This window comes from Plectropomus leopardus, chromosome 9, assembly GCF_026936395.1.
Source record: "Plectropomus leopardus strain MGB_pleo_1.0 chromosome 9, ASM2693639v1, whole genome shotgun sequence".
Classification (NCBI taxonomy): Eukaryota; Metazoa; Chordata; class Actinopteri; order Perciformes; family Serranidae; genus Plectropomus; species Plectropomus leopardus.
In genome coordinates this window covers 15402737-15427050 of record NC_142184.1, presented here as the reverse complement: position 1 = coordinate 15427050, position 24314 = coordinate 15402737, and the positions used below count along the sequence as shown (strand labels likewise).

Below are 24314 nucleotides of genomic sequence, written 5' to 3'. Positions count from 1 at the left end.
GGCTTTAATTTGCTTTGATCACTAGACAGATAGATAGAGAGACAGAGAGACAGAGAAAGGCAGAGAAATACAGAGAAAGACAGAGAGAGAGCATTAGGATACTTGTTTTACAGCCACTGAGGATTACGGACCTGGTATACCAGCACCACACCTCTTGTTCAAACAGCCCCACTGGCCACAAAATTGTTAGACATTTATATTTTGTTGAATTTAAGTTTTGTTGTCTGGTGACCAAAGAAATCGAAGCTGCAGCTGCTGCTGAGTTTGACCTCCACACTGAGGAAAGTTGTGAGAGCACCGTTGCCAACTTGCCGACTGTTATATATATTTAGTGACTTTTCAGACCTTCTTGATGACTTTACTCCTAAAAAGCAACTCGTGACAGCTTAAGCGACTTATTAAGACCACCAGGAAAAAGAGAGAAATATTGTTATTCATTACCATACATGCTGCTCAGAATAATCACAGTCCACAGCTGTTTCACCATCAGTGTGGGGTCTCTCCTCTGCTCCTGTGCTCTGCAGTAAGTGTGTGACAGGCAGGAGGAGAGGAGACGCGGTGGAAGTTTAATTCTAATGACTTTCTATGGTTATGGTGAAGCTTTCACTCTCTGGACTGGAAGTGCAAAAAAGTGGTGCACTATGTTGTGACTGCCATACCTGTCGTGCCATTTAAATGTCTTGTCGAAGATTTCTCTGTTGAATCTAATTAGTTTTAATGCTGCCATTAATGCGCAATGACATCACCAATTTGCAAATGAGCGTATGACTTAATTAGGCAACTTCTGGTGACTTTTGGAGCTAGTGAAAGGTACGTTCATTGGAAAAAGTTAGTCAGTGATAGAGCTAACTGTTGAGCTGCGACACAGCAACAGCATGCCCACCTACATTATTGATGGGTCATTGTGGAAGTGTTGTTCAAGTGCTCGTTAACGTAGTTACGTCATAAAAATATCTTTGCTTATGATCAATTTCTAAGCCTGATTTAAATATTTCATTTCGCCACCCCATTGCATCACTGTGTGCACTGCAATGCACAGAACGTTATCAAAGAGTTAGCTAACTAAGCTAAGTAACACAGTGCCACCACCACATCATTGACTTACAAACTGAAAAAAGCCAGCTCAACTTTTGTTTGTAGTGCATCAAGCTCGTCAACAGCGACGAGTGTCGGCGTCAGTTTGTAGCATCATGTCACTGGCTTTTGTTGAAAATTAATTGTAGCCCGTTGCTGTGTCGTTGGCATTGTGAACACAGCATAAGCATCACACAGCTTTTCATCAGCAGTTTAACCACAGAGTCCAGCTGGTTTGGTGTCCGTGTGACTTTGTGTGGCCCGTTTAATGGCATGATGTTGGATGTTAACTGCTGCTGCTGCAGCTGTGTAGCTTGTGCTTGCTGAGCTTACGTTGAAATGACAGTTTACTGTAAGGATAGCGACTCTGGAGATGGTTGTAACAGAAAGTCTGCTGATCCAGCGGGGGGACAGAACAGTCTGGGATCAGACCCGTGGTGCAAAAAGGGTTGTATGCATTAAGTATCATTTGGCAAGAGGTGTTTCAATACTACTTTGTACTTAGGTGTTTCGTTTGATCCTTTAACCCTTTGAAACCTGGATCGACATCAGTTTTCTTGTGCTGCCTTCAGACACCTTTCACAAGCTATTGAACCCTCTGAAATGTTAACAAAGTAGTTTTATTTCTTTCAAAAACATGGGATGAAGGCAAAAGGTGACAAGAAAATGACCTGAAAATTATCTTTAAAAAGAGAGAATAATTAGAGAACGATAAAATAAAAAGGAAGGGGTTGGTTTAGAAATATATTTATTATTTTTGGTTTTTTTAGCACTTTTTTTTAAGGTAATTTCTCCCCTTTCTTCTTCTTATTTATTTATTTATTTATTTTTCTTATTTCAGGTAATTTTCTTGTTAAGTTGCTCATTGCCTCCTTTTCATGATTTTGACAGAAATCAAGCCAAGGTTTAAAAGGGTGAAAAGTATCAAGAACCAATACCCAGCCCTACTCTTATCTTTATCTTGTCTCCTTAGTTTTGATTCAATCTCTGATCTATTCATCTGACCGGCAAAGGTCTTTCTCGTTGAGCCCATTCCCGCCTTTCTGACCTTCCATTTCTTTTTCCTCATCCTTCCTTTTTTTAGTGTTGTCTCATCATTCTGTCGTTTTCACTCATTAGCCTAGGCTATCTCTCCTCTCCTCTCCTCTCCTCTCCTCTCCTCTCCTCCTCTCCTCTCCTCTCCTCTCCTCTCCTCTCTCCTCTCTCCTGCATGCCTCAGCAGCCTCTCCTTCCTGTCTGTCTGTGTTGGCATGAGCCTCCCTGGCTCTGCCCCCGCCTGCCCGCACTTTATGCTGATTGGACCAGCTGTTCCACTTAAATTCACCATGGCAACCACAACCTGTCGCCTAGCAACCCTGCTCTTCTCCCTGATTCCTGCCAGTGTTCTCTGCAGGCGGACGGAGAGAGAAAGGGAGAAGAAGAGATTGAAAATTCCCTCAGATTTTTTTTTTTGTGTGTGTGTGGACATGAGTATATTTGGCTGCTCTTCTGTGAGTCAGAAGGAAATGTGTCGAGTGTGCTGATGAGATGGTTAAATGCAGACTGTGTTTGCATGTAGGCCAGAGGGACCGTCAGTTAACTCAGAGTAGGCTGGCAGGCATAGATGCATGCGCCAAATGAAGATTTGTGTGTGTGTGTGTTTGTGTGTGTGTGTGTGTGTGTGTGTGTGTCTCTCTCTCTCCTTGTCTCCCGTTGACTGGACTTGTCCTCTCAGGCGTGATGAGAGCAAGGGTACATGCAAGCTCATGCTAAAGAATTCATAGCGCTGCTGCTCTCAGAGGCCCCACTGTCAGTGTAGCCTCATGGTCCACGCATACTAATCAGAGACAGTAGCCCCTTTTACACAGCCTGTTCAGGGCGGGAATATATGCCGCCTCACCATTCTGTCTATAATGTATGATCACGTGATGGGGGTGGGGGGGGCAGAGTTGTCTCGCTTTAAAGAGGCCACTGTAGGCATTAACAGCGTCAAAACAGTGTCTGTATGAACATGACAGCTAGAGAGATTGGGCCGTGGGCGGCATAGGTGTGACGTTTTAAAGACATGTTATGCATGCGACCCACCGCAGAAGATTTGAAAAGTAACTGTGACATGTTATGCTATTGTTAGTGTTTAGAAGTGTTGCAGACATATGTTGCGTATGTTTTATGTCGCAATAGATGCCGACGTTGTTGTGTCTTTTGATTCTGAAATGCTGGCATGCTGTCTTTAATCACACACTGGAGCAGAATGATGCCGCTGTTGTTTGGTTGTGTGTAAAAATGCAAAATAAGCATAAAAAAAGGGACTTTGTAGGGACTCTATAACGCAATCTCATGCAAAAAGGATGACTGAATAGATAGACACACACACCTGAACATACACACGCACAAACACCAAAACGGGTTTAGTCTGCACCCTGTTCTGGCATGTCCACCTATTTTAACTAGGGAAGATTACCCAGTTGCTAATGGACTTTTCCTGCAACCTGGGAACCAGTCCCACGGCCTGGGTAATCCCACAGCTCATCCCCTGCGAGATGAACTGTTATCCTGGGGAGAGCAGCAGGAAGCTCCCTTCCACCTCTCATAATTGGATCTCATGCAAGTCCAAAATGGTTGCTCTCACTTCACCTCTACATCACAGAAATATTAAATACTACTTGGCCTCCAGTGTACTGCCTCTGTACAACATGTAACACGTGGTGTGTGCATTCTGGTAAAGTCCCAGTGTGTGTTTTTAGCGACATACACATAATTAATCATGGGTTTATTTGAATGTGTGTTCAGCTGCCTTCATCACCTCTGTGGAGAATTTAGCCCGGCTTGCTAATTAATGTGAGCAACTGAAACATGAGCAAACATAGATCATCGTAATAAATTGGGAGCTATAAATGCAACATAAATTCTCCAGTGATACTCTGTAAAGTGCTGAAACTGTCCTGCAGAGTTGCCATTGTGTAGACTTATGAATTGGTTGAAAATTAAGTAAAAATAGCATGTTTAGTGTGATACTGGGCCACCAGAACAGCTTCAGTAGTCCTTGACATACATTTATTCAGAGTTTCTGAACTCCTCTGGAGGGATGAACACCATTTTTACATTTTCCCTTTACTTCATAGATTGCCATGACATTTTGTACATATATTCAGTATATCTACAATATATGTACACGACACCAATGATGATGTCTCCATAGCTCTTTTTTGCTGCTGTGGCCTCTGCTAGCTATTATTTTCTCTAGCAACATGGTAATGTGACTCAAGTTCAAGCTGAGTCACATTACCTGTGGGGAGCAGGGTCGGAGTACGGTCTATTAACTGATGTCTGCATATGTGTACAGAATCTTTCAGCAACAGGACAATATTTTGGTATCAGAAGCATTCTGGTTTTCGTGTATAGTCTGAGCAGTATTGACCAATCATGTTTCAGCAGGCTTTGGTTGTGTGCAGGCAAACGATATGCTGTCATAGCGAAAGATTTGTAACGCATTGGCAAAAAAATGCAATCTTGGAACCCATTGGTTATTGTCTGATGACCATAACTTTTTTTAAAAGCAAATATTTCTTTGATTTCTCATGCAGATTTCTATTTATGAAGATTAGCCAAAATGTTGTCTGGACCTAAAACAACAGTAGCCAACAGATCGCGATATAGGGCCACGATAAAGTCCCCTCTTTAAACCAACCTTGTTACACAAAACCAAATTGATGGCAGCATCATTCTGCTCCACTGTGTGATTATACACTGCATCGCAGCATCCTGAATCTGTGACGTTTAACATAACAGTGCTGGCCTCAAGTGTGACATATGATATATGCATCAGCAGTGCTCTCTAAACAATTACAACGGCATAAAATATCAATCACAAGTATTTACCTTCTCTGTTAAATGGCAGCTGATCTTGTCCTCTGTTCGGAGGGTAAGAAGCTCCTGAATCTCATTGTTTTCCCAATTTGGGGACATTTATGGCAGCTGTTGTTCTTCTTTGAATTAGCCGCTTATAGCTAGTGGCTGCTTTTTAAATCTCGCATGGAGGGTCGTGCATATAAACATGTTGTCAAAACGTCACCCCCATGTCCAGCTTTATGTTTTACACACACTTCGTTAAGGCGCTGTTACTATGTCAGTTCCCAGTTCAGAGGTGAGACCACTCCTTCCCCCCTTTCCGTGATTGGACGCTATACATAGAATGACGAGGCGGCATAATGTCCTGAACAGGTAATATAAATGCAGCTTATGAAAACCCCTCGGGTGCTCTTCATTGTGCTAACTTATGCTTCCTTGTGTCCTTTTTCCTCCCCTGACCCAGAGATTTTTTTTAGGAACATACATTTAATCAAAAATATTAGCAAAATCTCAATATGGCAAGTTCAATATCCTGACCACAGGAGCTGCAATTTTTGATAAAGGTAAAATGTATAACAGCATACTATTATAAATGAAGCATTGTGGTACTACAGAGATGCCCCTCTCCACAAATCATATACCAGACATAAGGGAGCATGTCTGTTTGGTACAGACCCCTTAAAAAAATCACGTCATCATACATTTATATTTTTTTAACAAAAATATATGCCAGAATAAAAATTGCAATTGCAGTATCCCACAAAGAAAAAGCAATAGACAGTCTTTGGAGAGAAAAGGCTTATGAAGGATACACAGGAGTGTCCTGTACGAAAGTCTTTCATCAAGTGGCGAGACAGCATGTCACATGTCACTGACGTTGCTTAAGACCAAGGGCGTGTCTAAGGAGCAGTCTTGAGCAGCACCAGAAATATAATTGGCCACCCCAGGTGCCACCCTATTATTACTAGCCATCTGTCCAGTCAGTTTGAGCTGTTTGAAGAGTAAACTGAATTTTCATTCACAGGTGCAATTCAGTCTTAAACATGCGAGACAGTAATGTTTCAGACCACTGTCCAACCTGCTGAAAAGCCTCAGAAGAGGAAGAGGATCTGTTTTGATCCGGGGTGGAACCGCCATAGACTTTAATAATACCATTTGTATGGTGCCACTCTGTTGTGATGTGATTGGTAGATCTATTTATCTTTTAAACTAAACTATAAATATGTAAGACTGCAATGTTAGTTATTAAAGTCTGTAGGGGTAGTGGAGACCAAAATGGTAGATAAAAGCTGTGCTGATGCTTGTGCCCACAGCAGTGCTCGTACGTCTTGCCACCCCTGCATAAGTCAGTGCCCCACCTGGCTCACCATAGTAAAAAATGCCTGGACACACCACTGCTTAAGACTGACATCATAGAACCAAGGACTTCTCATTTGGTAGCTTCAGCTCCTCCGTCCTCGCAAGGAGGAGCTAAGACATGAGGAAGGGACACGAGTGAGGGAAGCAAGGAGACACTTTAGCGTAATGAAAAGCGCCCCTCATCTCGAGTTGCTAATCAGACTGTAAACAATGACTGGCATACGGAAGAGGAAGCCTTGACCCAGATTTATGCTGGGTGCACCAGAACCCCTGCAATACTGGCCATTCCCCCTCACGGCTAAATCTGCGTCAGACCAATAACTGAAGCATTCTCAAGATTGGGGTAAGAGCTATGTAACCACTTTAGAGATAATTTTATAACCTGATCCCATAAATAAGCTATATAACAGAGAGCGGAGAGGGGTGGGAAACTAAAAGCTTCATCAAGACCTTTTTCCATTAATTAAAATGGATGGACAAACTTAAAATGCAACTATTGGTGATTCCAGCTATGTGAGGACAGGATCATATTTTACCCTTTTTCTTGATATAAATAAAGAAGCAAGGCAAATGTAATATAAGTGAACTTCATATCTAGTCCACCTTATAACCAAATAGTACTCAATTATTCTCAAGTGCACTTTGTGTTTAGTCCTAATTAGCAACGTCAGTGAACATATTATCAATATTATCCTAAATATCATGTTAGTGTTGCCATTGTGAGCTTTTTGACATGCTGAGGTTAGTATTTCACTGAAAGCTCCACGGTGCATGAATACAGCCTCACAGAGCCGCTAGAGCAGGGATACTCAACTTGCTTTGCTTGTAGGCCACTTTTGCCTGGGGCCAGTCGTAGCAGTCCCATATATGCTTCAGGGATTTTAGGACATTTCTCGGTTTTAGGATGTTTCTAGGATTTCAGAATATTTCTAGGATTTTAAGACATTTCAAGGTATTTAGGACATTTCTACAATTTGAAGACGTTTTGAGGATTTTAATACGTTTCTAGGATTTTTGGACATTTCTAGAATTTTAAGATATTAGGGGCTTAGCTAAGATGTCTGTCAGTGGGTGTGGGAGATTTGATGCTTTTTTATGCACTCTGGCACCTTATGTATACAAAAAGTACAATAACAATTACCACTGTGAATCACTTTATTTTTATTGTGAATTAGAAAATGGTTGTGGGGCCACCCGGCACCCTGGAGGCCAGATTTGGCCTGCAGGCCGTAAGTTGAGTATCATTGTGCTAGATTCTTAGTTTTTTTTTTTTATGTTCATGACTTACAGGAACACTTGAATGGAACAGAGCTATTATGCTTTTAGTAACACCTGCAAAGTCAAAATGTGTACTGTGAAAAAGGCCTATTGTGTCATTGTGCTTTTTACAGCTACAAGGCTGTTAAATGCTCCCTCATCTGCTCATTTTTCTCTTCTCTCTTAAAACATCGAGGAATTAAACGTGTCACCTTTAGTCATGAAACAAATTCAGGCTCTGGTTAACAGAGCCAGAGTCATTTACCGCAAGAAACAAAATGTTATGAAACAAGGGGAAGCAGGGTGGAAAAATCACATTGAGCAAAGAGCAGACTTTGTATTCCTGTGAAAAATTGCCAAACACAAGCAAACCCTCCTCAAATCATTACTTGAAGTACAGCTTTTTTCTCCTCTCTGCTCTTCTGATTGACTTTGTATTACCCCGCTCTCACCCTCCTCCCAGCTCTTCTTCTCTCCTGCTGCTGTCGTCCTCTCCGGGTCTCTCCCACAAGAAAAAGCAGATATGACTTGTGTCTGATCTCCAGCCTCTAATGTGTGTTTTGGTTGGTTTATAGATATCACTCGTGTTCATGTAATATCAACACAGACTGCCCCGGCAATTATGTGTTTTTGAACTCCTTGTTTTCATCGACTTTCCCAAAACACTGTAGCTACGGGGTCAGAGATGCATCAGGGATAATAGCTGGTATCTTTTATAGTTAATCACACGCACGCACGCACACACACACACACACACACACACGCACAGTAAACACTTTGAAAAACAACACCTCTAAAAGCAAAGGACCTTGCTATAAGTCATTTGCATGAGATGGTACATGCATAGTCCATTAAAGAATAGGATGAAGGGAAACAATCCAAGTCTCTTATGGTAATTAAAATAGGTTTCCTGAGAGGCTGCCAGTTGGCCCACCAGGATATGAAGCAGCGCCGGGCCCCTCGTGTCAAATGGGGCCCCAACACCAATCTGTCTGATTGGAAACCCCCGAGTTCAAAACACAGAGTAGCCGCCTTCACACACGGGGAGCTGGGATCTGAGGGGTCAGACCTTGACCTCCACAGTATGTCTGTTCCCTTCAGCTGCACCTTCCCTTTAAACACCGAGTCTCGCTGTGCGTTCACCTTGGCAGTTTTTAATGCTTTAAAACCTTTTTTCTCAACTTCTTACATTGAAAGATGTGGTCCTACATCAATACAAAATATTCTGCTAAAGTTTCGATAGTTTTATTTATTTCACATGAGATATTTCTGTATTTTGTGAGCTTTTTTTCTTTTCTTTTTTTAAATGGGTAAAAACACTGAATAAAGCAGTTTCACACTACAAATCAGTGTTTTGTTGACACTGCTTGTACTCCTTACTATGGTGGAAAGATGCAAAAATGCAAATGGCCTTGTCTAGAGCCAGTCTTAAATTTGTCCGTTCATGGCTACTGGAGAAACATGGTGGTGCAAAATGGTGATCTCCATAAACAAGGACCTGTTTCCTATGTAGATAGAAATGGCTCATTCTAAGGTAACAAAAAAACAACTTTTATTATTTTCAGGTGATTATATGCTAAAGAAAACAAACTTAATATATTCCATTTCTGCCAATATATCCCCCTTAATCCTACACACTGGACTTTTTGGGCATCTTGCTGCAATACAAAATGCTCCCAAAAATGATTTTGGCCCCATTTTTGCTTACCTCACTCTTCCCTACATTATAGTATTAAGAACTGATTTACAAGGCCATTGGACCTTCGTGTCGAGGCAGCTCCCACAGCAGAGGAACACACAGATTACACAGGGATTAAGTGGTGTAATCTCACACGTTCGTCTGCAATGCTGTCCAAAAAAGGAATAAGGGAGGTTTGGGTTTCTTTCAGTTTTGTCCTCAGATACAAAAAAAAGAAAGAAAAGTTATACACAGAAACACGTAGACATACTTGGCTGTGCATTGCTGGGACAATTTCCTTGAAAAAGAAAAAAGAATTCAAAATAAAAATGGACTCTGACAACTCAAACTGGTGAAAAGAGAAACCGAGACTGGAGAATATGGAGTCTGACAGCACTTTATCTTTCTGTTTTCTTTTCAGAATGGAGATTTATAAAACTGCGAAGTTTTTCAGATTTCTCTGTCGAGCTCTTCTTTTCGTCTATCCTTCTTTATCTACTGTTGACAGATCGTTGACCTTCCTCATCTCCCCTTTTTTCTTTCTTCTGAGGGAGAGATAAAGGAAAAGATGGGACTCTTGGAGGGTCTGCAGTGTTTGGGAGGATTGAGGATGATTATTTTTTGGGGGGATGGGGAGGAGGTTTTCTGGATGAAAACAGAGGTCCTGGCTCTGCTTTAAGGCAGCCTTAAGTGATGCTTTGATTGCTGTGACAGTTGATCTTTATTATGAAATTCCATAATAGAAAATTGACCCTGTTCACTAAGCCTGGGACCTTATCTGTGGAGTCCGCACTGCATGGAAGTGTGGGTGCACATGAGTGTATGTTGGGGTTACTTAAGAGATAAAAAAGGGCAAAGACAAGTGCAGAAATCAGGAGTCAAGAAATCAAACTGGACAAAAGCCACTATAACTTTTTGCACTATTGATTATTATATCATCAGACCTTAAATTTGGGGTACTAATTGAATTATTATGCCTGCTAGAGATATGCAAATATCTAAATTTCCATCGTCTGTTTGGTCCCTTGGGTGAGTGTGTGTGGCGAACAATGCTGCTGCTGCATCACTCCAGCAGGACCCGATGATAAGGGGCCCTACATTTACCAACAAGCCTAAAGGACAATAGCAGGCTGGGGCCTTGTTGCCGTCTCTGCGGCCCGGCTCTCCTTTGTCTGTGTGAAGCTCCAGTGACAGATGGCAGGGACATACTGCCATATCTGTTACCTTTCCGAGTGACGTGCAATATGTACTCTTTCCTACAGACAACCGCAGAGAGCCAGCAGCTGTCCATCCCTCTCCCCACACCGCCCTGCAAGCACTGAAACACAAGTCCAAATTCAGCTGAGAATAATGAGGCTGCAGTACTAACAGGTAATGTTATGCATCTAAATGTATCACTAATATTTCTTGCACAGGCTAGAGCAAAAAAAAAAAAAAAAAAATTATGATGAAAAAGGGAATTTGATCATATTTTTGGCAAATTAGAATATTCTATTTGCAGCCGGTGTTATTTTTGGTTTCTGTTGAACTCATTCTTTGTTGTTTTAGAAAAAAAAGCAATGCTGTATACTTTCATATTTACATCAAATCAGTCCCCAGGGCTGCACCGTGTAGAATAATAATCTGAAATTGCATAACCCTGTGTCATTTTTATTCTGAAAGTATCTCTTCCTCTCCTGTAGCACCGGTACAAGTAACGTTAATTTCTCTGAGACAGAATACTATCTGTAATAAGCAGCCATGATGGAAATATGTATCATGAATCATCAAGGGCAAGCCTGAGAAATTTAATTCTTTTAGCTTATATGACTCACTGTAAAACACTACCAATAAAAGTGTCTGCATGCTCTCTCCCTGTCTGTGCGTGTGTCCCCTCCTCCCCCCTGTATGTGATTTATAATGGCGTAGTCTTAGCGAGGGCCTTTGGAGGCAGATCGAGGGGAATTGGTCTAATTTGCGTGAACTGCTGTTGATTTATAGCCCAGCCAGAGGTTAATGACGGTGTCGCTCATTGCCGCTTGTTCTTTCCACTGTAATGTCGTTATAAGGAGGCCGTGCCAAGACCCCGCGGCACTGTTTCCATCCTTCCTTTCCTCACTGTGACCCCGCTCTCCTCCCGTCTTTGCCACTCACCCCTGACACCTTGTCTTAACTCACCTACACAGTCTCTCACTGGAGATGGACTAGAAAGGTTGATTGTCTTTTGACAGACGCCTTCACTGAGTGCTCCAGAGTTTGGGTACAGCTACAGAAACAAGCAGGAGCCATTACTGGGAGAGGCAATATACTAATAAAAATACACTTTGGTGAAAGTAAAATTAAGTGTCTGTAGTTAAATGTACTAAAAGGGGAAAGTTTGCCCCAAATACATATTTTTCTTCTTACCTGTAGTGCTATTTATCAGTGCTGGAGGATGTTCTCAGATGTTTCACTCAAGTAAAAGTAGTAATTTAAGTTTTAAAATACTGGATTTAAAATAAAAATTCAAGTAAGAGTATGTAAGTATTATAATCAAAAACTATCAAAAGTACTAAATATGCAGAATGTCCCCTGTCACATAGTTGGCTTATTATATATAACATATTATATTATTTTATTATGTGAGCATAATTGCTATATTGTTGCCTGTGAGTCTAATAATTCAGTTCGAAGTATTTTATTGGTTATCCTTACATTGTATGACGGTGTGGTGGTTAGCACTGATACCTCACAACAAGAGGGTCCCTGGTTCAAACCTGGGTTGTGGTGAGGTTGTACCTTGGGTGAGGACAGGTGGTTATGGACAATGAACATTAAATTTCTCCTTGCATTTCTATTACACTGCTCAAGCTCTTTCAGGTTTCAGTGAATGGAGATTGGAGAGTTGGACCTTCTACACACAGATGCACAGGTGCTCTGATGCAGCAATCATCTGAAACCTCTTGACCACACACAGGTGATTTGCATTTGACTAATTATTGTGTGACTTCTACAAGCCATTGGCTGCACCAGTGAGCATTTAGATGTCTCCAGTTAAAGGGAGAGGACACTTATGCTTTTTTTTCTTTCTTTAAATTTGTGATTGATTTATTTCTCTTTGTAGAGATCTGCTTTACTTACACATCGAGCAGATATGGAGCAACATTATCAATCGTTTGGAGTCGTGTTTCTGGCCACCTTGAGAATGTAAGTCCGATATTTAACTCTCCTTTTAGCTCAACTTCTAAAATATCTGGCTCTTTAGTTTGTTCCACATATATATTAACATGCAATGAGGTCAAACATGCACACATACTTTTCTCTAAAAGATAAACCAACCTTTAAACAGCTCTCTGGGTATTTCAAACATTGCCTGTTAATTATTTTTCGAGAAACTGATGGTTACCTCTGTGATCTAAGTGAGAGGCACAAACTGGGGCTTCCTCGTTAGTTACCAAATGCTATGGTCGCTAGTTGCTAACTATATCAGTCTGCTGTTTGGTGCTGAGCAGGTGTTGAGTTTTTGCAGCTTTTTATATGAGAGCAGTAAGACTGAGCTACAATAGTATTGTTGCAGCTCAGTTAAACTATGAGCTGAAACACATCATTAGATCATTAGGCTAAATCCGAGGGCAGCTGCAGTGGGATCTCTGTATGTTCATCACTACAGTCAACGCCTTTTGTCACATTATCGTATGATCAAATGTAATTATAAAGTATTGATAATAATAATAAAAATAATAAACTTTTAAAAACAACATTAACATGCTTTACACACGAATATAGATGCTTTAAATATAATATAAAAGTTAAATTACTAACGCTGGTCTGGATGATTTCGCAGATTTTGGGTCCAATTGAGAATCACGGGGGATCTTTTGCAGCCGCATTTGAGCTACCACACCCCAATGATTTTCACTGCCTTTCCAGTAACTTTGTGCCACTTTTAAGCCAAAACATGATCTTTTCCCACCATATTGTGAGTAAACCTAACCACTGCTTCACCACAATGTTGTTGTATGAATATGTTTATCTGAGGTTCACACAGACATACAATGGGAAAACTTTTTGTGGTGATTGGGTTGGTTAACTGCAGGTGAAGGTGAACGAATTTTTTTGAAAAATGGGACTTAAGAACAACGGGCGGTTGTTTTGGGGGATAATGGGCTGTTGGAAAAATTGGTCCATGGATGTATTATAGGAAGTCTGGATACAGCCATGGAGGCGGGGCTTTTTTCATTCCTATGAGAGCTGTTCATTGGCGCATGAAGCAAAAAATGTTGTTTTTTTTCCCCAAGTATAAAATACAATAAAATACCTGGATCTGGCCCATAAGGAATGCACACTAGAGACTTTCGGAGGCCGAGTGTGGCAGAGTGAGTAACTTAGTGCCTCGCTAGCTTGAATGGTGGGCTAAAAAATGTAATCTTGTGACTCTTTTAGACTTTCCAAATGTTATTGAAGTGGATGGCTTAAATCTAGATAGCGAAATGAGTTGTTTTGTGGGGGTTTTGATTCTCACAAAAAAATAATTTACTGATTTGCAAATGCTGTTTCCGGATGTAAGTCAACGGAGAAAAGTCTTTCTGGGCCAGTGGGCATCACGTGACCAAACAGAATGGTATAATTCCACTTTTGGCCACTTTGTAAAATTTGCATCAGAGCCTGGCACATTTCCTGGGGCTTGCTTTGGTTTAATGGGACATTTTTTGGACGAACAGGGCCTCAGAATTTTGTGCTGTTGGACCAATGGGACGTCCCCCTGATAAGTGCGTCCTTACAACTTAAATATAAAAATCAGTTTAATTTGTGGTCTCCTACATTTTTAAAATCAGTTAAGATTTGAAAATCCTCTAGTTCACACAAGACATTATTTACTTTTCACTGGCAAGAGCAAGGGAGCTAGCACACACACACACACACACACACACACACACTCCATGACACTGACACTCTGTGGCTGCAGCGGCGGTTCCAGACAGGACTCATCTGTGCGTGTCTGCAGAAGCAAGGAATGTTGGTAGCATCAGCCCAGGAGAGGTTGTGTCTGTCTGGGCATGGATGCTGCCCTGTCACCCACCCCGCTGCTCCCACACTAAGCCTACCTCGGCCTCCCTGAGCAGCAGCAGTACGGCATGAGAAACCCTGAGACAAAGTCTGAATACAGAACAGAGAGAGAGAGAGAGAGGGGCTGGAAATCACAAGATGTGTGCAAGTTCACACGCCTGCTCCTCTTCACACCAACTCCATCTCTCATTGCTTTATACTCTGAAAATAATAATTTGCTAATCCATCCAGCCCTTGTTAATGAATGTAAAATTTGTCCGCCCACATTAAACCCCGAAATGTTTTCCGCTTGACCTGCGAGAGAGGTTGCTTTGGAGTATTTGTCACAGCAGCAGCACTGTGACAGGAGGCAGCCATAGTCTAATGTTGGGGGAGGAAAATATCCAAAGTATTTACAAAACACCCATGACACGTGTCAAATCAGTGTTGCGGTGCTGTTTGCAGTCAGCTCTTGATGGTACCAAAGGGTTGCCAAAGAGAATTCTGTAGCGCCGCGGCTCGTCAGCTGGGTATTGCATTTTCTGCTTTTATGAAATGAAATCTATGTGCGCGTCTTTCCCAAGAAACACTCATGAATTCCAAAACTACTCTGACAGATTTTCAGAGGCGTGAACGGATCTCTCTCTCTCTCTTTCCCTCTCTTTCCCTCTCTCTCTCTCCCCCGCTCTCTCGTCATCGCCCTCGTTCCCTTTTTGTCATTTCAATCACATTTTCAATGAATCCAAGTTTGCTGAGATAACTTTGAAGCCCAATCTGTTCTGGATTACCAGAGAAAATGGGATCCTCAGGGAAAACGTTATGTTTCTTCCTTTTGTAGTTGATTTGTTTCTTTGTTCTATCTATCTATCTATCTATCTATCTATCTATCTATCTATCTATCTATCTATCTATCTATCCATCTATCCATCTATCTATCTATCTATCCATCCTCTCGCTCTGGCCGCGGCTCTACATGAAACAATGATCTGAAAATGTCAAACCTCTTGTGGAGTCTATTTCCACAAGCCCAGTTAGGACAGTTATTAAATATCACAGAACAAGTGCAGCAAAGGATCAGACAACATCATCTTCCCTGTCATTACACACTGAGCTGCAGCATTCACGACACCAACGGGCTCCTATCTTTCAGATATGTTCGGTGTAGATGGATGTTTGTTGTCTGAAGGGAATTCAGAGTATTAATTTCACTTGTGAAATTTTGTTGGTAGGTATGTGTAAAACTGGAGTAGTATGTGATGGGGAAAAGAGTGGGATTACTGTGCGAGAGAGATACAGGAAATAAAAGTTATGCAACAGTATAAGCTTGACATGATTCACTTCCTCAGAGTCCATTTTTGGTATATGTGACTCAAAATGACAAAATGAACAGATATATCTTTGTTACATGTTATGTTCTATACACCAAAATATATAAAAGGTGATTTGCTAAAAATAACCTTATTTGAGACCAGTAGGATCGACAGGCAGATAGAAACTGATACTAAAAGTTGGAGGAAGAACGCGTTAGATTGGAAGGTGCTGTGTGGTTGGCCGATAGCAGTTGGCATGATGCACCACAGAGCGACAAGGTGCTTCTGCCAGACTTTGTAGGACACACACACACACATACACACACACATACACACACACAGACACACACGCGCCATCTGTTACAGACACACAGGCAGTGCAGGGGCCAGACATTTACTTCACATGACTCAGAGACAGAAACTCATCCAGATACCATATGTAGTTAATATGCATGACAGGGCTACATGCTTTATACATGATATACATGTACTTTTGAATCAGAGGGAAAGAAATGAACAACTTTGCAATACAAAACAGAATTAAACAAAAGTTTTTCACACACATTTTTAATGAAGTATTTGATTTGTACAGATTGAGTCATACGAGTAACGCATCATTTTTTAATATAATATCCTGCATGTTTTATACCTGACCAAGTTCTCAAAAAGCAGTTTAAGATTAGCAGTGATGCCACACATGTCATCAAGAATGTGTTTGAGAGTGCACATGTAAAACAAAAAGAAGGAAGTTTTGTTTAATGAGAAGACTTGTGTAAATAAGAAAAGATTAAAAAAAAAAAGATTGATGTATGCATGCAAACCTCACTTTTGTTTTTGACATAATGTGGCTTTTTCAGCTTTTCCTATGTAATGTATTGTGTTTTTAGCTATGCATGTGAATGATTTGTGTGTGTGTGTGTGTGTGTGTGTGTGTGTGTGTGTGTGTGTGTGTGTGTGTCTGTGTGTGTGTGTGTGCGCGCGTGCGCATTCTTCAAATAGCCCTTTGAGGGATGCATTTTTTTTTATTGTATACTAAAATATATTAAGTGCTCTATAAAATAATTTTATTTTTACACTTTTTCTCATGATTCAGTTGATTTTAAAACATTTTTAAGTCTTCATATCTGTAGGAGACCAATTTGCCAGATTATTCAATATTGCTGCAACTGAAAATTATTTTCATAGTTTAAAGTTATTTGTTAATTTTTAAAGAAGTTTTTTTTTTAATGCCAGGATATGGTCAATTTTTTGGTAAATTATCAATCAGTGTTAAGTCCTCAAATGTCTTGTTTTGTACACAACCCAAATATATTCAGTTTACTGGAGTAAAAAACAAAAACAAAACAGAAACAGAAAATATTAACATTTTAAAAGCTTGAATCAGAGCATTTGGATGGTTTTATTCTTAAAAATTACTCAAACTGATGAATTGATTATTTAATTAGTTTTTAAATCATTGAATAGTTGAAAATCAATCAATTATTGAAGTTCTACCACCCAAATAATGTTTTTTTTGCATTTACATCTTTATTTTAAATAATGTTGTTTATGCAACCTCATCAGTTTTTTTAAATACTTTTTTGAATTTTTAAAGACACAAAAAATTCTAATTTCATTTCAGCCTGTAAACAATGTAACTGAATTTAGCATTAGTTATTTGACGTTACTGGTTTTCTGCTGATTTGATGAATGACTGTCGTGTTTCTGCCGCTTCATTGTCTGAGTGTGTGTGTGCGCGTGTCGAGGGGCAGGTTGTGTTTGGCTTCAGATAGAGTTTGGGTCGGGACCGGAGGCTTTGAGGTCAGAGTTTAGCGCCGTCGTCAGGCTCCGTTGTGTCATCTGTCTTTGTTGGGTAAATCACTTGCCTTCTGCCAGGGTCAAGGTTTGGTTAAGGTCAAAGGTCACCAACAACAGCCTGTGCCTTATGAAGCAAGGTGCTGTGTCTGTTACGTCTGCCTCGTCACAGACACAAAGACACAAACTCAGACACACACAAAGCTTTGTGGGCCTTATCTGGCGGGCTCAAGCCCACATAACAGCCGGACGTCTCCCCCTGATGTAATGCTCATGTTTAAACTGCTGCTTATTCTGTCTGATCTCCATATCTAATTGACTCCCGCCCAAAACACTCTCTGTGACCTCTACCCCTCTTACACACACATTTTACCCCTACATTTTCCTCCTTCACAATCTTCCTCTCCATCCGCCATCAGTCTTTTCTGCTACAGTTCAACTTTGCTGCTTCATCTTTTGGAAAAAAAAAAACTAATGATAAAAAGAGGCTGCTTACTAAATGGTCTTCTCAGCACCTGCCCTACCCCTCCTCCATCCATCCATCCATCCATGCATCACTCCATCCCTGCGCTCACCCCTCCTCCTCCCTCAGCCACCAGCTGAGCCTGCTGACGGCGGCGGCTGTGTGGGGGTTAAGGTCTGTTTGTGGGTGAGGGGAAGGAATAGAGGGATTTTGGGGTTGCTGGGGATGAATGAGGTCGTCTGAATCTGCGACACGTGCCGGGGCGGCTGTCGCTGCTGCTGCTGCCGCTGATTCACACTACTATCACCCCCCTTTTAAAACACAAACTGGCACACACATATGCACAAATGCACACACATTCAAATCTCATGGCATTTTATTTTTTATCTGACTTAATCCATCTATTAGAGCATAAATGCTCGAGACAAACGCTCTTGACAAACATGGCGGTCGGCGTGGAAAGACACACACAAATATGCACATGCTAACATACACACACATACATGCACAGTTTGTCCCTGGTCCTGATTGGCTGGGTGCAGCAGAAGCAGGCAGGGGGGAATTAAGGTCACATGGTGTGTGCTGCTGTAATCCTTTACTGCACCCAAGGACAGGTCGGCCTCCACCAGCAGCATCAGCAGCAGCAGTCACCCCGCCGACAGGAAAAGGAAAAGGGGAAGGGTGTCTGGGTGGCAGTTCATGATCATGTTTTAATAAGAAGATCATATGTTTGACACACAAATGTCTGATGTCTTAGCCCTGTCTGCTCTGAGCTACAGTACACAAGACAACATGGAGGATGGTGCATGTGTGTGTGTGGAGTGAGATAAATATGTGCCGTAAATTTGAGCGGTAGATGCAAAGAGAGACAGAGCGAGTACAGTAGTACAGTATTATGTGTTGTTTGAGGCTGAGGTGACAGACCGGTACGCCTCTCACTCCAGTGATTTCGCCTGCTGCCTCATATACCCACAGCTCTACGGTCAGTTGCCATGGAAACAGGAGGATAGGGTGTATATTTTTTGGTGAAATGTACATTGGCGTGTTGAGGAGGACGGTGCCGATGGGGGCAGGGTGGAGTAGCGCTCAGTTGTTTGACTTGTTCATTTATTGGTGTGTACATGCATGCATGCGTACATAAATATATACCGTACGTGTGTGTGTGTGTGTGTGTGTGTGTGTATGAGTGGGTTTTATGTTGTCTGGCTGCCACTTGATGTCAAGCACTGCTTTCTCCTTCTGCTCACCTGAGGGATGGAGGATTAGGTGATTAGTGTGAGATTATCGGGAGGTGAATCCCTTGGTTGTGTTAACGACTCAACAGTGGTTCACACACACTCTTTCAGACACATACACACACTCACACACTCACTCACTCACTCACTCATACATTCTTGTACCTCTATCTCTGTGAGGACCCTAGTTGACATAGCGCCTAGCCCGAACACCTAACCCATTCCCTAGCCCGTAACCCCCCAACTGGCCCCAGACATTATTATGACATCAAAATGACGTTGGACACAGATCACACAGATGTTAAATTTTGGTTTGAATGAAAATCATGTTGACAATATATTAAAAGTCTAACAACATTTCAATGTTGTCTGGATGTTAACCTTACAACATTTTACAGATTCTGCATTCTTCAAACCGATGAAATGTTATTGTTCTATGCAGCATATTAAGAGGACATTGGATCGGGGTTACTCAACAACACAACTCAGAAGTAACAAGATACCAACATCATCTGCTGTCAGTAATCTGTGTCAAACTGACATCATCATTGGAGGTTTTCCTGATGTTGAATTTTGCTCAATGGACGTCACAAGCTAAATACACACAAATATCAACATCTAACGACATTTGTGGCCAGCAGGGTAACCTCAGCCATCACAACTAAATGCCTAACCCCAACCTTAATGCTGACCCTGACCTTATTGTAACCTAAACCTTCAAACCAAGTCTGAACCCTCAAACAGGCCTTTGAAGAAGTGAGGATCTGCCAAATGTCCTCACTTGTGTTAACTGTGTTCAGATCCTCACTATGTAGCAAGCACAAGAAAACACACACACACACACACACACACACACACACACACACACACACACACACACACACACTAAAGGATCCTGCTGTCATTTCCCAGCTCCATCAGCTACCCTTGCTCTGTCACACTCTCCAGCGAATTGAGAGGCCCAATTGTGCTCTGATGTTGTGAAAGTGTTGGTTCGCGAGTGTGTGTGTGCATCCTTCCAAACGTGCGTATTCTTGTAGACTTCAGATATTTGGTCCAACTAAAGCACACAGATCTGGGACAGCAGAGCTTATAAGAGGGTAATGTTTTAGCGTTTCCATCTGAAACAAAAGTTTGCATACTCTGACTTGTATTTGTATTGATGCCCACATGTATGTGCCATATATGAATGTGTGATTCAGGCATTTATTAGCTAAATTCCTGCGCATCACTGTCTGTGTCATTTCCTCTGAATCAGCAGACTCTGGGTAAACAGAAGCACGACTAGTTTTAATTACAATGTTAATTGATAGGAAACAAAAGGGGCTTAATTAGGTGCAATGAGGCAATGGGCACAGTGGCACTGTGGACTTAATGATTCAATGCACTCAGCCTGCCGATACAGACACTCATCTGTACCGGCATACACACACACACACACACACACACACACACACAAACACACACACACACAAACACACAAACATGCACTTGTAAAATAGAGGGCATACTGAGCGAGACAGAAAATGCATTGGGGAAACCCCGAGCAGGGAGAGAGCAAGGCAGCGAGGCAGAAATTTTAAGTTGTCGTCGTCATTTATTCACTGTGCCCGTTCTCGTTAACAATTTACGGATTCGCTGTTGTTCCACATACTAATGTTGTGGAATCGCCAGAGAGCAGAGGAGGAGCGGAGAGAGAGAGAGAGAGAGAGAACAGAAAAAGAAATCAGTAGGGCTGCAGCAGAACATGTTGCACAATCCAATCAATATTTTCTAGTCACAGCCGGCATCAGTCTCAGAAATAAACAAGCTTGATGAACCACATGGAAAATCGCAGTCCAACTCTGACAGAAACATTTTGAAAATTCCTCTCAGTGAGGGGGTGTTTGTATGGCATCAAGGTAATACGATGTCACTCTATTTGCTTATGTGAGCATACATGTTTGATGACTTTGATAATTGAGCTTTTGTTTGGGACCTCCCTCCTCCTTCCTGCTTCTCCACCACCTCCCCTCCTCTCATCCCTGGTGCCATTATTGCTGTGATATTTTTCTCTCCTCCATCCCAGAAGTAATTTGGCTTGTGAAATTGCACCTTTTTCCTCGACCCCCCCTCGGAGTGCTCCTCTTCGATTTCCTGTCTGGGTGGCTGCAATCACTCTTGCCTTGTCCTTGGTCCACGACCTTGGCGGCCAACACCCCCTACAATCCATCGTCATGGAGATGACCCCACATATATCACCATGGAGACAACCTTTGCACAGCAGCATGCCACACCCATCCTAAAGACTCAGCAGTCATTGGTGCCTATAGAGACACACACGCACACATTGCATAAACATTTGGGGAGATATCGCTGCTTGTTTTCGTTGTTTGGTATTCCTGTGAGCTGCTGTCTCACTGTGAGAAGTCTGAAAGTCAGGCGAGAGCAAAAATTCATGGAATTCAAATAGAACTTTCTCACAAAGTGAACAGCACGCAAATAGATCCCTTAGATGTATCAGTCACATTGATATGCTGTGATTAAAGAAGGGCGAGATAAGGCGAATGAAAGAGATAGAGATAGGAGAAATGTAGAGCGAGATAGGCACATAAAAGGACAGAGCAGTGGCCCCTTCGGGCTGCTTGATTAACTTCTCTGAATGCAGCACTCCTCGTTCTATTTTCAGATATTAACATCGACAAAAAAGCCAAAACAGAAATAAGCATTATCATGACTGCCCTCTTCTTCCTCACCTTCCTTGGCAATGCTGTCCTTGTTAAATGCATCGTCGCCATCATCGACACAATAGTTGCCCCCCCCCCCCCTCAAAAGTCAGACTTTATTAAACATTCTTTTACTCGTCCTCATCACAATCATCTTTATCAAGGCCATTATTCTGAAAAGCTCCAGCTGGTATCTGTTCACAAAAATAGTGGATGTGTTTAAATAAATTAATCGAATATTTATCATGATTAAGATTTTGGCTTTCCACGATTAAATGAATACGATTAGCTGCAATATTGACATTAAAATATATGCTCCACTCATAGAAAACTGCAAATCAAACAAAGTGCTCCAAAAACTAACAGTTTCCGCTTTTGTAAAGATGTAAAGATATGCATGCACCCTGCAGCAGCAGCCTGTGCAAAACGTGCCTGTTTGTTGCGTCTGCAGATTGCAGGACTAAAATCATCCGTCATCAACCCTCATCATATGCTGTTTGGAAATATTCTGGATTTAGGAGAGAAAATATTACATGCAAAAAGTACATTTTTGTCTGCGCTGTAAAGCAACACAACTACCATGGTTATTAACCTGAAAAAACACCACAATATGGAGTACAATGAATATGTGAGAGCTGAGAAGAAAAACATCACTAACGTTACCGTACCATTACGCTACTGTTAATCCTTGTCCTTTTCCAGTGTCAACTCACATTCACTGCAGTGCGTCATGGTACTGTGACTAACCCTAACCCAGCAGTGGATACGTATCCATAGTAGTTGCACTGAATTTAGGTGAAAAAGACCCTTATTTTAAGTCTGGTTTGGTGCAAATATTTGTTAATTAGCATAAATGTAACACCTTTTAAACGGGAAAGCAGAGCTCTATTGATTAAATGTTGGGTAAAAGAGTTTTGGTACAATTGTCTTTGTATTTTGCTTCCAGGGAGATGTACTAAAATCAGCTGAGGAAGAACCATATTTTGAGTCTTATTTTAATGCAGAAATTAGTACATTAGCAAGAATGTAGCAAAGTGAAAGTAAAAGCAGTGTTCTCTTTATTTAATTCAAACCTGGATCGATATATAAAAGTAATCTGAATTGTCATTTTGGCCATAGGCGCGCAGCCCTAACTCCTGCATACACAGCACTTCTCTGACTGACCGTCAGCATAGTGAGGTGTGCATCATTTGTAACTGGGCTGACTCTTAGATGCCACCAATTGTCTTGTATGTGCTTAACATCTCTGCCAAATAGACTTCCTCCATCTCTCTTGCTGAAAGCCCAGTCGGTCTCATGGCATGTGAGCAACTCTCATTACTTCCAATTCAATGCTAAACCCCAGAGAAAAGAGAAGTTGGCAGTCGGAGAGGAGAACAGGAGAGAGGGAGTAAAGGATGAAAGGAAGGAGAAAAGCGGGAGAACCAAAAATAACACACGTACCCCCCACCCTAACCCAACGCTTTACACCCACACCCTCAACCCCACCCTCTAACAGAAAGAGAGGGAAAAAATATGCGGACCCCCGTTGGAATTGCCAGTACCACTCAAGCATACTCTTATGCAAATTTTGCTGTGTCCGTGTCAACGGTTGCCGTGTTAACAGGGGGAGCTGTGGTACGCAGGCCCTCCTCACTGCCACATCATTTGTTTAAGTCATCCAAACAAAAGCCAGGGGAGAGAGCCACATGATTGGTGAAATATGCTTGTGTGGGACCACTGCAGTGGAATAATGATTGCGGCATTACTCCTGCGTGTGCCAGGGGCTGTGTGGCCATTTCATGCCAGCACTGAGTGAATGTAAGGGATGTTTATTCATGAGGGAGAGGCAGAGAGAGCGAGAGAGAGTAAGAAAAAGAGGGGTAATAAAGGATGGCGGGGAGGTGGGGGGGGCACTGATATTACTCCTGTGTGAGCTGCCTGTGTCTGAATGTGCTGAGACTGTGGACCAGCAGAGGGAAGAAGTACAGGATGAAAAACAGAAAAGGTCTGCAGGTGCAAAAAAAAAAGGATCACCTTGTTGTGTGTCATTCAAATGGGAAAACATTTTTTTCAAACGGAGGTCAAGAGAATTGTGGGTTTGGGAAAATTTTAAACGTCTGCACCGTGCGTTCTTTCATAGCTATCTGAGAAAGGTGTAGGGCCTTGAGACTTGTAGGCGGTTATTAACATCATTTTCTGAAGTCTGTGACCTTTGGTATTTGGGTAAGATACACAAATGATTATTTTAAAATATTTTAATTTGAAATCCATTCAACAATTTCCAAGTTTTTTTATCTGAATTCAGTGTGTGTGTGTGTGTGTGTGTGTGTGTGCGCGTGTGTGTGTGTGTGTGCGCGTGTGTGTGTGTGTGAGTGTGTTGCGCTGCGAGTTAACACAGTGGTTGTTATGTGCTGATGCTGCGATGTGCTTCACTTGTTTTTATGTTTCCGGGGTTATTTATTAACTTAAACTCATAAATCCACATAAAATGGTTACTGTAGACTTAAATTGAATTCAACAGTCAGTTTCTTCCTTTGTTATTCGTAATCAATGGGTGTCCTTCTCTGGCTGGTTTGATTATTCACGTTTCTACTTGAGATAAATACAGGTACCAACATGTGAGAT

At 41.7% G+C, this 24314-nt stretch overlaps 1 long non-coding RNA gene across 1 annotated transcript in view; it reads left to right on the top strand.

Annotated features, from left to right (window-relative positions):
- Nucleotides 1–12170: 12170 nt before the first annotated feature.
- LOC121946585 (uncharacterized) overlaps nucleotides 12171–24314 on the top strand; it is a 37752-nt gene continuing 25608 nt past the window's right edge. Inside the window, exon 1 of the long non-coding RNA XR_006106032.2 lies at nucleotides 12171–12361. This is a non-coding gene — a long non-coding RNA (uncharacterized LOC121946585). The remainder of the gene's footprint in view (nucleotides 12362–24314) is intronic.